Source organism: Megalobrama amblycephala, linkage group LG4, assembly GCF_018812025.1.
Source record: "Megalobrama amblycephala isolate DHTTF-2021 linkage group LG4, ASM1881202v1, whole genome shotgun sequence".
In the NCBI taxonomy this organism is placed as follows: Eukaryota; Metazoa; Chordata; class Actinopteri; order Cypriniformes; family Xenocyprididae; genus Megalobrama; species Megalobrama amblycephala.
In genome coordinates, this window is record NC_063047.1 from 19390982 (window position 1) to 19402934 (window position 11953).

The 11953-nt window shown below is 38.2% G+C and overlaps 1 long non-coding RNA gene across 4 annotated transcripts; it reads left to right on the forward strand.

The window, feature by feature from the left end:
* The first annotated feature begins 1740 nt into the window (after nucleotides 1-1740).
* LOC125266953 lies at nucleotides 1741-7933 on the forward strand. 4 transcript variants are annotated; one of them, XR_007184583.1, is made up of 5 exons: nucleotides 1741-1851; nucleotides 2266-2332; nucleotides 2405-3698; nucleotides 6796-6839; nucleotides 7002-7933. It is a non-coding gene; the product is annotated as an uncharacterized LOC125266953 (long non-coding RNA). The 4 variants fall into 4 exon arrangements; XR_007184584.1 differs by lacking the exon at nucleotides 2266-2332 and having other exon boundaries at nucleotides 1764-1851; XR_007184585.1 differs by lacking the exons at nucleotides 1741-1851; nucleotides 2266-2332; nucleotides 2405-3698 and adding an exon at nucleotides 3729-4435.
* The last annotated feature ends 4020 nt before the right edge of the window (nucleotides 7934-11953 follow it).

Consider the following 11953-nt stretch of genomic DNA (forward strand, 5'->3'; position numbering starts at 1 on the left):
TTTTTATACAGAAAGATACAATCAAAGATACAATGTTGACAGTTTTCCAACAAATTAACTTTCATCTGAGAAAGGAATACTGTATGTGTCGTTGTTTGGCTGTAATCTTCTTCAAAAAATACTATTAATTTAACATATGCCAACAATTACACGGATGTTTCGTGATTCGGGTTCATATGGCGACATCTGCTGGCCAGAAGTTCTGGCTCTGACCACTCATGAATGGTGTTATTGTGTATCGGTTTTACTGCACCCAATCTTCTTTACCATAATCTAAATATGTTTTGTGGTACTTTTCCATCGTCAAAAAAAGTCTAGATTCACTGCAGCTTTTACAATAAATCTGCAAGATACTCTTGTTGCTGATACAAATAATGAAATTAAATTACACGCAGAAGGTTAGTCATTTGAAATGTTTTTTTTTTTCATTCATGAATATGAAGCAATGCAATTAACTCCGCAGGTCACATGACAGTGACAACATGGTGAATACTATACAGTATGTGGCTTTGATTGAGTCACTGAATTATTCTCTCAACTGATTCAATCAAAACACTGAATCATTCAGTAACAGGGCTACTGTGTTTTGGTTGGAGAGGCAATGCAGTGATTAATTGTGCTGGCTTCATTGTAAATATTTTTGTCCCATATTAAGTGGCCTTAACTACTATGTACTTACATCAAAAATAAGTACAATGTACTTATTGGGTTCATATTGAATTGCAAAACACTTTTGCTGCTATATTGAGGTGGGATACGAGTAAGGTTAGGGAAAGCTTTGGTGGTAAGGGTAGGTTTAAGGTGTAAGGGATGGGTCAACAGTGTAATTATGAATGTAATTACAGAAATTAATTACAGACTTAATTACATGCAGGTTTTTTTTTAAATATAAGTACAATGTAAAAACATGTATGTACACAATAAGTGCATTGTATCAAATTATTCATTTTAAATGTAAGGACATAGTAGTTAAGGTCGCTTGATATAAAGTGCGACCGCAAAACAAAACAAACAAATAAAAAACAAAAGGTAAATTTGTTCCTAAAAGTTATTTATTATAATATTATTATGCATCTATTATTATATCTATGATTGAAGTGTATAAAATTCACTGTATTACTGCATAATTTGACTAGCAACATATTGCAATACATATTGCAGCTTTTTTTGGAAAAATAGTTTTACACTCAGTGCTGATCCCTTGAGTGCGCTAAATTTCCATCCTAGAGTGTTATAGTCATGGCAGATTGCACAAATTCATGAAAATAAAATGAAAATGAAATAAAAAAAAAAGCACTATACCTTTGGACTGTTCATGGTTTAAATTTTTCTGTTCCACATAGATAGACTGAGAAACATAAACAATAAAGAGAAATACTGGTCATTTAGAGTAAAATAAGGTGTTATTTAAGCCACTGAACTCATTCATATTCAACACAGTCACAGTTTTCAAATCAGTCAGGAAAAGGCTAATTAGTCAATGCCTAATTTTTAATACAATGAGATAAAATGTATTTATTCCTAGTCAAAAAGTCATAAATTCACAAATGTCAGTTTCCACTGAGCCAGTTGTTCACAATAATAACAGAAAAAAATCATTAAAAAGCAAACAAATACCTTCTTCACTGGCAGATCACAATAAACACTATCATATACATTTGTCTGTGCCTGAAGCTGTATGTTCCTGTTTGTAAGCACAGCTTGACTGAAGGGGAATACCACAGAACCATGTAGCTTTCACTTTGCCTTTACTCACTAATCTTAAGCACAACCTTATCTAAACTTTTTCTTCACTGCTTTCCAACTGATCATATGACAGGGTGGGATCACATCAACTGTCTGACACTAACAGTGAGTCGCAACTGTTATAACCTTGTTTAATAGATTATTTCGAAAAGGTAATAAAATATTCCTTTGGAATATAAATCTTTGAAGCTTTGTTTTGATGACAGTCTTCATGCCAGCAGCTACTTAAAGAAGGTTATTTTTGTTTAGAATATTAGAATTATGATAGAAAATTATAGTTTAGTTTCATTTATTTAAAGTTTGATCAGGCATGATATTGCAGCACAAAACCCTGAAATGTGTCAAACATAATACAATACTCAAACAACCTTATGTGTACCTGATTTAAAACAATTTCAAAAGCAGTCAAGTAAAATAATTCTGATAATATAGTTTATTTCTGTGCAATAATACAGCACAAATGCACAGAAAAAAAAAGAGAAAAGACAGATACTTTACAAGATGACGTTATTGTTACAGTACAGAGGAGGTCGGAGACACAAGTACAGTTTATGATGTTTATTGAGACAACCAGAGCAGTGAGCAGGTGAGTTAGGCAGATGAAGATTCCATACAGAATATATCAAGACCGTACTACTTGACTTGATCTTCTCACCAGGTTTGAAGAATGCAGAGAGACGTGGAGCAGAGGAGTTTCCCAGACAGAGAATACATCCAGACAGAGTTACTTGGCTTGAACTTCACACCAGCTTCAATGAAGACAGGGAGACGTGGAGCAGATGCTAAACAGAGACACTCACAGAGGACTGGGGAACACAGAGGATCTAGGAGACACACTGGTGACAGGTAAGTCATCCATATGGTAAGCATTCAGGGGTGCGTTTCCCAAAGCGAACTATGGTCGTAAGTTCCGTCGTTACCAATAGAGTTCAATGGGACTTACGACCATAGTTCACCAACGATGCTTTCGGGAACCGCACCCCAGGTTAGTATGCATTAACAAGACCAGACAATGACTGAGTGACTGTGAGTGTCTTTTATAGTGCTGTTAATTGAGCTGGTGATGAGTGTCAGGTGCGTGTGATCAGCACTCCGGTGAGGGAGCGTGACGTGATTGGCTGGGTGCAGAGCCTGGTGTGTCTGTGACAGTTATAGCCTACTTGTTATTATCACCAACATGGTTTTGTTTTGCTTTTGTGATATTTCCACATTATACTCATCATCTTGTAAAGTCTGTTTCAGACGTCTTGGAGAGCTCTGGCAGTGTGTGATCTGGACATACATGAAGGCTGTTCCCAAGTGTCAAGGCCCTATTTTAATATTCAACTCAGAACCTCACATTTAGCATTGCTTCTTTTCACACATTGTTTTGAAATTTTAAATGTCTTTTCAATTTGAGTTACATTCATAGAGTTCTGTACTTCATATAACATTTAATGTAATTAATATTTATATAGCCTACAACTGGATTTGTTGCTTTAAAAAAAATATAGCTAAGAAAAGATGAAAAAAAAGAAGTGCATTTTCAGGATAATATTTTAAAGATAATTTTGTACAATCCAAATAAGCTTTACAGATCTTTAGAAAGGGTTTTAACAATGTTTGTCATGTTTTTCAATTATTGCACATGTACCTATAGGTCAATCAAGGTCAGTTACAATAACTTAGGACACTAAAGTGACTCTGAAAAACACCAGAATAAAGATGCCCAGGGTCTCTGATCACCTGTGTGAATGTGCCTAAGTCCTGCTGCAGGAGACAAGAGGACTGCAGATGAGAACAGAGCAATAAACTGCAATGTCTGTAATGTAAGATGCCTGAGACAGTGCTACAGGGAGACAGAAGGACAGCTGATTGCCCTTCCAGCGCCAAACCACATGTAACCATACGTCCCACCAGACATGTTTGAAAACATGAATTGCCTTGGTGGAAGAGTGGAGTAACATCTCACAGTAAGAGCTGCAAATCTGGTGCTGTCCATTAGGAAATTTGTTCAGTTTATGTCTCAGTTGTTGAATCTTTTTGTTTGTACAAATATTTACATGTTAAGAAATTTGCTGGAAAAACAGTAAAAGTGAAAAACTCAATGTGCACCAATATTGATTGAATAATATTCAAGAAATTAAGGTTGACATCGAATGTTCACACCAGTCTATAGCTTATTTTTATTAGGACACAGATACATTTGTAGAGGTTTATTTCAAGTTGTCAACACTATGCAGTACTGTAGTCACAGAATGAAAACGAAGGAAGCAGACTAATCTAACTTTTCAAAAACGTTTTAAAGCCTCAAATAATAATAAAAAAGCTAAACAGAAAAAACATCCGTGTAAAACATTGTTTATCTGAATGCCTGTCCTGTAGCCTACTCAATCAGGCAAAATAACTCAGACGATTTATCATATATTACACAAACTTTTGAACATGTCGACTGACTAACATTGAATATTTTATTACCTTTTCTAAATAATCCATTAAACCGATGCGATTTGAGGAGCGTGTAGTAATATTTTCAGTTCCATTCGCTTGCGCGTTCTCTCAAGGACACGCCCACAATAGGAGGATATCATGAATATTCGCGTAAACGCCACCCAGTGTAACAGAATATTTCAGGAACCGAATATATTGTAACGCCTGTGTAAAAGAAACACCTGTGTTGCATTAGCAATCAGGGATCAAAGCTATAAAGGTATGATATTTTTGTTGTTTGGGAGTTTTTTTTTTTTTTTTTTTTTTGTTTGGGGGTTTTTCTTTTGGGTGCTGCTGAGTTCATTGCCGAGGCTGCCGTGCCGGGACGTGGGCTGGAGATTATTGTACGACGCGTGAGAATAGATCGGGAGGGATAGTTTGTACTTTGTAGTGTTGGGGTTTTCCCCTGCCGCCGTTGACTTCCCCGAACGCTGCACCCCACGTCCGGTAGCGGGTAAGAAAGCCAGCAGTACGTTTTTATATTCATTGATGTATGCATTTGTTGTTATATATGACGGTGTATCGTTCCTGGCCTTGTGTAATGTGTATGTTTATTATGGTCCCCCGGCGCCATGTGTTTGTAAAGTGAGCATGTGTGAGGGTATGAGGATAGGTTATCAATTCCCATATCTCCCATACTGTATATTGACGACGGCTGGGTATTTAGCTTGAGGGGTATCGATGGTATGTCGTCTTGATTGATATTTGGTATATTTATGTGTGGTATGTGATTTAGTACTTGATATTTATATGGCTTTGAGGTTTGCTGTGATGAAATTATGCATGTCAGGTGTTCACATGAATGAACTGAATGTATTTCACAACGACATCTGAATCCCTGCGCTGAATAGGTTGCCTTGAGCGTTGATGCTGTATACTTTCATGAGTTAAAGGCAGGGTAGGTAAAAAATGTATAAACTTTTTTTTCAAAATTTGTTTAAACTTTATATATCAATACATATTTAAAATGTAAGTACTATGAAAAAGAAAGTATAAAAATCGAGTGTCTGTAGACCTCTCACGACTGTTTTAAAGACAGCTCATTATTTCCATTCACTCCACCCCCTCCCTTCTGGGCTCCTTCCAAAGCCACGCCCCCAAAACGCATGAACGTGCGACTCCGACCACTGAGCTGGAAGACGCATTATTTACCTGAGACGAGCGGAGAGGAAGGAGCACAGTGCATGTAGTGACATCATGTCAGAATCACATGTAATAAAAAATAACTTTATAATTATGAAGATAAACATAATTTAATTCGCTAACGAGTTAGTTATCTATAAGGCAAAACTAAAAACAGGTTGCATGATACACGTTTTTCCATTACCATCATTTACACTGTGATGAAGATGAATTTCGTGTAAGATTCATAACATATACGTTGTTCTACAGATAAACAGAGTAACATACACTCAAATATCAACTCACAACTGCATTGCAGACACAAAATAATAATACACACATACAACAAAGTGTGTACGACACACACAGATACAAGATAAAGACATCAGTAAACATAGGTAACTTAGAGAATATAAAAACAAAACAAAGGCGAAAAAAACGTGCAGGTAAACTTACAGGTGAACATGGTAAAAGAGTTAGACAGAGGGTAAATATAGTTCTAAGAAAAGTTCCTAGATGCGGAGTAACGTTAGGCCTACTATCTGTTAAACATGTATTTAGTTATCTAAAGCAAAAATATGCACAATTCAACACTATAGCTATCATCTTGTGCTAGGCCTATAGATTATTTATCGTCTCTACTACGGCTCGCTAAGTAATGTTATGTTAGCTATATTACGCAGCTACGTGTGCTAATGACACATGCTTCATGAAAAAATAAACAAAAAAATATGTATGATCAAAATACAAAAAGAAAGATTTACCTGTCCAGCAGAAATAAAGCCATAAAGGAGTCACTTTTCAGCCCCTTGAGTTCCCTCAGTTCTCGCCGTCGCTGGAGAGCCACGCCGATATTAACTCGCGTTTTATTTCTTTGTTTATCCAAAGACTTTTTGTTCATTGCCTTTTCTTGTACTGTTACTGTCTTCCTTTTTTGCCTGGTTTGCCTTCACTAACTGCATAGGCCGGTACTGTGAATTTTGCTTGCTGTTTCTCTGCCATTGTTTTGGTATTCCTAGGATCCATGCCTCTTGAATTCCCCAAATCAAACGTGCGCGCGCAAGTGGGCAGGTCATGTGTGGCAAAAGGGTGGTTGCCATGGTTGCGAGAGAGTGACAGCCGCCTAAGCCAATCCTATGTTTCGTCCCGGATGGAAATAATGAGCTGTGTTTAATACAGATTAAACGGTCTAGAGTCACTCGATTTTTATACTCTTTTTATCAGAGTTCTTACATTTTAATTATGCATGTGTATATATATATAGAAAGTTTAAACAAATTTGGAACAAAATTTCTTACCTACCCTGCCTTTAAGTTAGCTGAATATCATTAATTGCAAATGCATGGTCAGTTGAATGGTGCCTGTCATGATTGCCTTAACCTGCCGTCACCCTGTGTTTTAATATGATTGTACAAAAATTGTTATTTGTATTTGATTGATATTGTTTTTTTATTTCAGGTCATGTGGAAAGACTGGAGATCTACAGCAGCATTGCAGTCCAGGTGTGGAAAGAGTACTATTCTTATACAACAAATTTTTATTTACATCTTTACATGCTACTGTTCTGTACAGTATTTTTTGTTGTAATTGTAACTAGAATCATTCAGAAACATGGCTTTTCTTATCACTGCTATCCTGACACACATCTCTACTTTTCATTCCAGCCAGACGATCAACCAGTAGCTGCTCGCATCTCAGCCTGCTTGATGGAAATTTCCGACTTTCACCTGGATGACCTTTACCTTCAACTCCACCTTACCAAGACAGAAGTGCTTGTGGTTTCAGCCATCCATCCTTTGTGTTATAATCAATCAGTTAAACTTCACAGACCACAGTGCTGGCACTGCCCGATCTTGCAGATTTGCCCAGTACAACATTGGGAAGATCAAGCCATTCCTATCGGAACATGCTACACAACAGAACAGCAAGCCTGTACCTAAACTCTCTGCTTAAGACTTATACGCCCTCCAGAAGCTTGTGCTCTGAAAGTGAACAGCATCTTGTGGTGCCATCCCAAAGGGGCACAAACTCTTTAACTGACCTTTACCTGGACTGTCCCATGCTGGTGGAGTAACCTGACTAACTCAAACCATTTTTGAGAGACTACTAAATATCCATCTTTTTTTGTGAACAATTGACCTGTTAATACTATCTTTCTGTTTAACTGAAAATAATAATTTCTATGCATACTGTGCTAGACTAACTTGTCATTGTACTTATTGTTGCTTCTATTGTACTCACATATGTAAGAGTCATCATACATGTATAAAATATCAGCAATATTACAATACAAATGTATACAGAAATTGTCTTTTAATGTAGTTCTATATATTAAGCTTGTATTTCCTATAAGTTAAGTTGACATGCACATGTACAGTATTAGTCATTGTACATAAGACATTGTATGTTCCTTTGATTAAATGTATTTGGTACTATATTTTGCTAATTTAACAGAAATTGGTTGTAAAGGTTGCTATTTTTATGCATTTCTAAGTAATTTATTGATTGAAGTTGAGTGGTTCTGTAAAAATAGATTAATACTGTAAAATGCAAACTTTTTTTGAAATTGTGCTAATTACATTTTTATAATTTCTTATTGTGCATGGAAAATCTATATTTTTCAAAGTAAATAACTAGATGGACAGAGCAGCTTGATAAAATAACTCGTAAAAACCTTCAAATTGCAGAGACTAATCTGAAAGTTAGTAGTTTTCTGTTATCTGACATTTTATCAGTTTTTCCACGGTTTAATAAATGATTATCAACAGTAATATACTATAATTAAATTTTGACTCTAAAGTTAGAGTTAAAAGTAAGACTTAACTTTTTTTTTTTTTTTTTTTTACAGTATCCTAACCCCATGCCTAATCTTAAACCTATATGGGGGACTCGGGGGGCCTAATAATCTGGCAGGGGTCAGAATTCGGCACAACACCATTCTAATATACTCTAAAGCAGGGGTGGGCAAACTCAGTCCTGGAGGGCCACTGTCCTGCAGAGCTTAGCTGCAACCCTGACAAAATTCACCTGTGTGTAATCCTGAAGACCTTGATTAGCTGGTTCAGGTGTGTTTGATTAGGGTTAGAGCAAAACTCTGCAGGGACAGCGGCCCTCCAGGACCGAGGTTTGCCCAGTCCTGCTCTAAAGAGAAGACTATGGTGAAAATTTTGGAATAATTAATATTTTGTAAATGTTTTTGAAAGAAGTCTCCTATTCTCGCCAAGGCTGAATTTATTTGACCAAAAATAGTAAAAACAGTTTTAAAATGTAATTTATTTCTGTGGTGGCAAAGATGAACATATTGCTACACCATCCACAACTACCCTAACGATTTAACCAGTCGACAGACAAAGGCCTACTAATTATTTCCACATTTTACATTTATACAACTTTTTTTTTATTATGCAAGACAAACATTTAGATATACAAAAACAAAACAAACAATAGGGATCACTGTAATTTTGCAGGATTACCTTGCCGTTGACAGAGTATAACCCCGATGCCTGTGCTGGAGGTGTCGACCTCGACGATGAAAGGGAGCTCTGGGTCTGGATGACGGAGAATTGGAGCTGTGGTGAAACGCTCCTTCAATTCTTGAAAAGCGTGTATAGCCTCGTTGGACCAGGAGAGGCGTGTGGAGTGTTGTTTTGTCATGGAGGTTAGAGGAGCCACTATGCCACTGAAGTTTCTTATGAACCACCTGTAGAAATTGGCAAATCCCAGGAATCGTTGTAACTCTTTTAGGGTTTGTGGTTGTGGCCATACGAGTACTGCCCTTATGGTGCGTTCAAGTCTTCCTGGGAAGTTCATATGTACGAGGTGGGAAGTCGTGTGTACGACAGTAGGTGCGTTCAAGTCACTTTCGTCGGAGTAAGATGGCGGTGTGCCTTCTCTAAATTAATTACACAAAATAACAACACTTCTGCTTCTAGAAAATGTAGAGCAAATAATGTGCATTAGTTGTATGTTGCTTTTTTATGTTTTTAATTAATTTATGAAGCCATTGTAAAATTTATTGTTACATAGGCCTATTACATTTTTATATTGTGATGCTATCGTATTTTTGCTGGGAATCAGCTTACTTCGTTGTAAATAGAAAAGCCTGACAATGTCACTGCTAAATAGCTACCTGTAAGTATTGTGGTATTTCACTATGTTTCTGACTGACACGTCCCCAACTCGTACAGATCGGAGCTTAAAGAAAATTACGAGCTTCCCACTGGTATTTACGACGTTGTGGTGGTGTTCATGTCGGTTCTGCTCGTAAATACGATCTTTCCGACATGACTTGAACGCACCATTACTTTGCCATCATCCATAGCCACTCCCTCCTGACTGATAACATATACCCCAGAAAAGATGTGGAAGTACGATGAAACTCACATTTCTCGGCTTTGGCATTGAGTTTATGTTGGATGAGTCGTTGCAACACTGCCCGGACATGTTGGACGTGCTCGAAGGTGTTTGAATAAATTAGGATGTCGTCAATGTAAACTATGACCCAGCGGTTGAGCATATCCCAAAAGATGTCTTTGATGAAAAATTGGAATACGGAGGGACTGCTGGATAGCCCGAACGGCATTACGAGGGTCTCATACCCTTTTCCACCAAGGCAGTTTGAGTGCTGGTTCGGAGCCAGAGCCTAGTTTCAAATCAGTTCTTTGTCTTTCGACACCCAAAGCACCAGCTCCGAAGCAGAAAAAGCGGTTCGTAAGTAGCACCAAAACATTGCTGGGCTAGAAGTAAGAACCGCTTGCGTCAGGGGCTGGGGGCGGGGTTACCGTGACCAACAAGAAACTTGTGACCGCCATATACAAATTACGGCGAGCCGTGTTTGGATGCTGATGTAGGTTCGCAAAGCCATGAGCATCAACAGTAGTGAAACATCCGCGATTGTTGATAGAAGGCTTGTTCGAGATGCATCGGAGCAGCGCGGACCAATTCGGCGGGTGCCGCGGATCCGCGGGAGCGTTTGTAGAGCATACGACTCCTTGTACTTTTGGATCGTTCTCGCGGAGCTTTGATGTCATGCGCCGATCGCTTTGCGAGAAGCCGATCCATCTCAAACGAGCCTGGTGTGTTTGTGTTTGGCGCTGCGGCGCTAGCTTTGCTGTGAAATATGAGACGTATACAGTGACGCAAGACCTGGCTCTGTGGTGGCTCTCTAGCCTGTGGAAAGGCAAACTGGTTCTTAGAAGGCTCGTCAGTTGAACCAACTCCGAACTAGCACTAGCACTAGCTCTGAACTAGCACCTGGTTCGTACTGGTGGAAAGGGGGTATAGTGGCCGGTGGTGGTGGAATAGGCCGTTTTCCATTCATCTCCCTCTCTGAAGCGAATTAGATTGTAGGCGCAGTGAAGGTCCAGCTTGGTAAAGTACTTGGCCTGTCTTAACTGCTCAAGAGCTGCAGGGACCAGTGGCAGAGGGTAGCGAAACTTCACTGTGTACTGAATAATTAGCACACTGACATAGTAAAACTATTACATTTTATAAATACTCAAATACAGCAAAAATTTGCCTGTGTATAATATGGTATGCGTATTTTGCCCTTTTTGAGTAAAACTGCAGTAATGTTTAAAAAATCTTTCATTCAACAATGGTTATCCTGTAATTTACCCTCATGTCCTTCAAAACCTGTTTCATGAAACACACACACAGAGTTATTTATGACAGAAGGTTGTTATACACTCCACTGAGCTGCTTTTCCATTGTTTACCATATAGCTAAATATGAGCTAGATGGAGGTTTTACAGTTGCTCTTTAGTCTCGCATCTCGCGCATGACACTGACTGCATCTGAAATCCCATACTTACATACTATATGCTAAAAAGTATGTACTATATAGTAGTCATTATCATGTCACTTCACTGCCATTCACAAATCCTCTCCCGTGGCCTCATGGGATAGTAAATTGTCCATCATATACACACTTCAGAATCTCACCAGAAGTATAGGTTGTCCGGGTACTTTTTGCCTACTCTTTTATGAGTACTGTCAATTTGCATACTGTTTTTCACCTACTATACGGTAAGGAAGTATGCGATTTAAGATGCAACCAAAAAGGACACTTACTTTACTATCCCATGAGGCCACAGGAGAAGATTTGTGAACGGCAGTAAAGTGACGCAACTGATGCTGGTAGGTCACGTAATAAGGTCAACATGGTGAATGTAGTACGTCCAGATTACATTCATATAACACACATTCATACTACATAGAACATACTTTTTCAGTGGTTGTAAAATAATACTTATTCGAGTATGCGAGTATGCTGTGTGCCCAAGTTCAACGCAGCGCTCAAATTCAACTTTTTAAAAGCAAAAGATTTGCAACCTGGACAGGCCCTGAAGTACGGGCATCCTCTCACCAAGTTTTGTGGGTCACTAATTATTGTGTCGCTGAGGAGGGCAGAATGGAGTGCACAGTTCGGCAGCATGGAGGATTTGGTGGTCGAAGCGTCCTGTGGCCATTCTCTCTGACATGCCAAGCAGAACTGAAACACACGCTGCTTTACTTTAGAGCAATAAAGGCCTAATTTGAAACATCATGTTTATAATTTGATCTATGATATTTATTTCTGCACCTCTGGTTTAAAAAGAAAAGACAAAAACATAAC